Here is a 5157-nt window from a genome sequence, read left to right on the forward strand (position 1 = left end):
TCTTTAATATAGACATTTGGTTGCCTCATTGTGTTGTTGCTAGGTGCCATCAAGTCAAGTATGATTCATAGTGACCCTATGAACAACAGAGCTGAGTGCTATCCTGTCCCTTGTCATCCTTACTTTCTCCAATAAAAGTAAGCCCATTACTGAAGTCACTGTAAATCCATCTCGTTGAGTCTTCCTCTTTTTCTGACCCTCTACCTTTCCAACCATGATATCTCTTTCCAAGGAATAGCCTCTCCTAGCAATATGCCCCAAATATGTGAGACAAAGTTTTATCATCTTTGCCTAGAAGGAACATTCTGACTGCACTTTTTCTGAGACATATCTGTTTTGTTTTGGAAGTCCATGAGATATTCAGTATTCTATTTCAGCTCCACAACTCAAAGGCATTAATCCTTCTTCTGTAATTCTTATTCATTGTCCAGTTCTCAGTTGCATAGCATGGGGTTGAAAACACTGTGGTATAAATTATGGTTGTCTAATAGTCACTTCAAATTTAGTATGTTCAGCTGAGTTCTTGGCTCCTTTCCCATATTCCCCTAATTGTTCATCCTCATCACAGAAAATGTCACCATTAAAAAAAAAAATTCCTAAAATCTCTAACTGTGGGATATCCTTGAATCTTTTCTAATACTCTAAGGAAGGATCCCTGAAGGATTAATTGCAATATTGAGGAGTCTGCTATACAAGGAAATGCTCAGGAACCCTGAGGCTCTTGTACACAAGGAACACATAGGAACGTCAGGGCTGCACACAGTTCTGACTTTGTTTCAGGAATTGCTCTGCGTCAGCACTCTCTGATAAGTAAGCCGTTTTACTCCTAAAGGGTTAAGCCCTCTGAGAAAAGTTCTGAATACTATGGAAAGTTTCCAAGTACATCCCCTGGAATGCTTTGAGTCAACAGTCTTTGTCAGACTTACTTAACAAGTCAAAACATAATGAGAAAACACAGAGTCTCAGGTAGTTTAAAATAACTTGCTCCAGCCAAAATATTTTCTGTTTCTCTGCACTCTGAAAAATGTTTACATGTACTTTAGCATCCCAAAAAATGTGAATGTGCACTTCAGCATATGCCTCTCCTTCTGCTATTTTTAGTATTTTTACCTTTAGTAACTGTAGCTTTGACAGCCTAGAAGAGCTCAGCCCTTCACCTTTCATATCTCTTGCCTGCTGCGACCTGTGAACCCAGAACACCAGGTACAACAAGTGGCACCCAATGTGGAACACACAGGCAAGTGAACTAGCACAACACGAAGAGAACAAAAATCATAAAAAGATGTGTCACAGAAGTCAAGTGTCCTTGACTGACTACCAATAAAATCCAAAAATTTAGACTTTCTGAAGTGCTAAGTAAAAGTGTCATGTTCATTATAAGGGAGGGACACCTCCAAGAATAAGAGCAGGGTAGAGTAGTAGCGCCTAACAAAAAAGTAATTAGAGACTTTAAAGCAATTAACAAAAACTTTCTAGTCCTTAGAACTCTTTAGTGTTTGTAATAAAAAAAGAAATTAAGTAAAATGGACCAATTAGATACTACCAGTAAAAATAAAAATTTCACTGTTGTAAGCAAATAATCATTACACAAATACAAATAAGATGGGTTATGCAAGGTATATTAATTGTAAAGATAATAAAGTAGTTAAAACTCACTTGACTTCTGTTCAACAGGCAGAATTATATGCCATTTATTATGATATTGCAAAATAAAAATTTTCCTTTAAGTATAGTTATTGATTCAAAATATGATGAGTTTACTGTAAAAAATAAACAGTATATATTCCTTCTCAAGATACTAATATTAGTATGTGTAGCTTGCCTCTGGAAACCCTATGAACTTGGAGAGAGGATGAAAGGCACCCACGCGTCAAGGACTCTCCTTCATAGGGTCGCTATGAGTCGCCTGCGACTCGATGGCACTTAACAACAACAACAACAATGTTATTTACTATGTTACAAGTTTTAATACAAAAATATTATATATATATATATATTACCCACTGGAAGCAAGAGTGGCATCCACTTCCCAAATAACGTGCCTCCAGAAACCTTGTGAACTTTGATAAATTTCAATGGTTGTAGAGGGGTTTCAAAACCTTTTGTTCATAGGGTCTCTATGAGTCGTGCTCGACTCAAAGGCAATCAACAACAAAAACATATTGCCCATATCGGTGCTCATTCCAGTCTGCCAAGGTCAATGGCTACTAGGAATAATACCATTAATTATTAATCAGCTCTGTATCCTCTGCTCAGGAAGAGCACTCGTTACATCATACCAATGCAAAACGTTTGAAATTATCTCAAAATATTACTTGAGAACAGGCTTGTTACATTATTAAAACTTGTCTAACCTGTAACTTGATTACTACAACTGCCTTACCAACTACAGTGAATCACAAAGGAGAACAGCCCAATGGAATTTAATAAATGGACATCACTATTGTTCCCAAATTTGAGATGGCACTTTTAACAACATTGTTCCCAAATTTGAGAAATTAAGATATGTCGATCATTCTATTGATACTTTTTCCTCTTTTCAGTGGGCTACCATGCTGTCTTCTGCAAAGGCAGATTCAGTCATTATTCACTAATTAAGATGTTTTTCTATTATAGGTATTCCAAAACAAATAAAAACTGATAATAGTCCTACTTACTTATCCTCTAAAATAGCACAGTTTTTCTCATTATATCATATATTGCACATTACTAGCATTTGTACAATTCTACTGGTCAGACCATTATCAAAAGCTCTCATAAAACACTCAAAAACATAGTAAAAAAAACAAAAAGGGGGAATATGGGATTCTATAAAACATCAGTTATATAGAGCTTTATTTACTCTCAATTGTTTTACAAAAAGCAATGAAGAATATAATCCGTCAGAAAAGCACTGGAGTTTGTTACAAAAAGCGCAGCAGCCAGTGTTTTATAAAATCATGACAGGTAAGTGGAATCTTCTCTTTGTACTAAAATGGGGAAGGAGTTTTGCTTATATTTCCACAGGAAATTAAAAGCCTTGAGTACTCAATACAAACATAAAGATAAGATATGAACCCCGAAAAGAAAAGAAAAGAAAGATTGATGAGATTGCGGAAACTCAGCCTATCTGGGTAAAGCAGTAGTCCCTGACAGGGCTTTCAAAACTCAAGACAGTCTTTACAGACATTCCAGCAAGTACAGAATGAGGTCCAATCCCAAATCTGGGCCACCCATTCTCCACCAAAGGGATGAACAGATGTGCCACTGCACTCCTTCTTTCCAGAAGACTTTTTCCTAGTCCACAAACACTGCCTCAAAACTTTAGATCCCCTGTATACTGCAGTTTTAATACCCTGACTACACTTTTGTGTATTTTTCAGATCCCTATAGATTAATGTGAGTAACCACAAGCCCCTGACTTGTAGAAATTTGACATAGCAAAGACAAAGAGCAGGCTTGCTTAGTGCCTGAGAAAATGCGAATCTTTTGTCAGACCTAGAGAAACTGTTGTAAAAAGCATAGAAAAGTGTGTGTAAATAAGTGGTTAAGTAGGTAAATGTAACAAGTGTAAGATATGTTTATGAAGAATTCTAACTGATAATAGAGTAGAGCTTAAGGTAAGTAATTTGAGATGCAAAGTGAGAGCAATTGGCTAAAATAGATGAAGTTTTGCAGAAAGTCAAATAAGCAAAAAAGGGAAAGAATAAGCAGTGTGAAAGCTAGACTAGGAAAAGCTAGTTGACTAAAAAAAAATAGAAAGTATAACAAAATATAAAAACTAAAAGGTGGAAGATGTTTGAAATTTTGGAGATGAAATGATTTCTATTTTATATTAAGTCCCAGGGTATAGATGTAAGAATAGACAGCTAAATGAAACTAAAAGAGAAGCTCAGTGGGAAAAAGAGAAGAAAATTTAAGAAATCACAATGTTAGATATGACTCAGATCACAAATGAAATAGATGTGACCAGGACTATGAATGAAATTATTTTTCATAGAAATGTATCTCATAATATGCAAGCTTGCATTTGATTGCTTTATCTGTTACTAAAAAGCCCTACTATCTAGTCACAAGAAGAAAGTCTCATATTTTGTAATAAATGTCGCTTATTTACCTGTCTTAACCATTCTCTTAAAGTTAATCCAAAGAAAGAAAGTAAGTATTTATATCCTTAAGGCTAGAACTGGAGTCTAGATTCCAGTGAAAATGCATCGTCAATAGCAAGATTCTCTAGCCATGATGTTTGTTCATCAAATACTTCAAATCACTAATAAAAGACTCAAACATACCAAGAGAATGATTCAGCTGATCATAGATTTAATATTGAGAATAACTGTTATTACCACTACAACTGCCATTGCTGATAAAGCCTTTCATCAAACTGTCCAGATAACTGATTTTATCAGAGGCCTTGTGGGCATTTCAGTGTCAGATAGACTCTGTGCTGGCAGTGGAAGTGGCAATCTTCAACAAGCCGTGGTAGTGTTAGGTGATCAATTAGTTGGACTGAAGAGACAGTTGTAATTGAAATATGATTGGAATGTGTCCACTTTTTGAGTAACCCCTTCATCATATAATGAATTGAGTTTTAATTGAGAAATAATTCATAAACATTTACTTAAGAGACATAATGTATCTCAAGAAATTTTAGACTTACAGAAACAGATAATTGAAACTTATCAACAGCAGTTACATAAGTTAAGTGGTTTAAGCTTAGTAAAAAGCATAGCAGATAGAATCCAAATAACAAATCTTGTTGTTTGAGTCAAGTCTCTTGTTAATAGTTCAGCTAGTGGCTTTGTATTCATGATTGTGCTTTTTGTGTTTCTTTACTCAGTCTTCCACAGGCTTAGAGAAGAGCAAGCCATAGAGGACCATAAAACTGTTGTATTCTCTTTAACACTTCTAAATATTAAAAAAAAGGAGGAAATGAAGGATCCTTGAAGGGTTAATGGCAATATTGAGGAGTCTGCTGTACATGGAAATTGTTCCAGGAATCCTGAGGCACGTGCATGCGAGGGACTCTTAAGAATGTTGGGGCTAATAAGCAAAGCACTCCTTAAAAATAGAAAAAAGGTAGGAGGCATCTCACTCCCTGATTTCAAATCCTACTACACTGTCATGGTAGTTAAGACAGCATGGTACTGGTACAATGACAGACACATAGATCAATGG

The sequence above is a fragment of the Elephantulus edwardii genome, unplaced genomic scaffold (genome assembly GCF_000299155.1).
Source record: "Elephantulus edwardii isolate Elephantulus edwardi_28Jun2011 unplaced genomic scaffold, EleEdw1.0 scaffold00178, whole genome shotgun sequence".
In the NCBI taxonomy this organism is placed as follows: domain Eukaryota; kingdom Metazoa; phylum Chordata; class Mammalia; order Macroscelidea; family Macroscelididae; genus Elephantulus; species Elephantulus edwardii.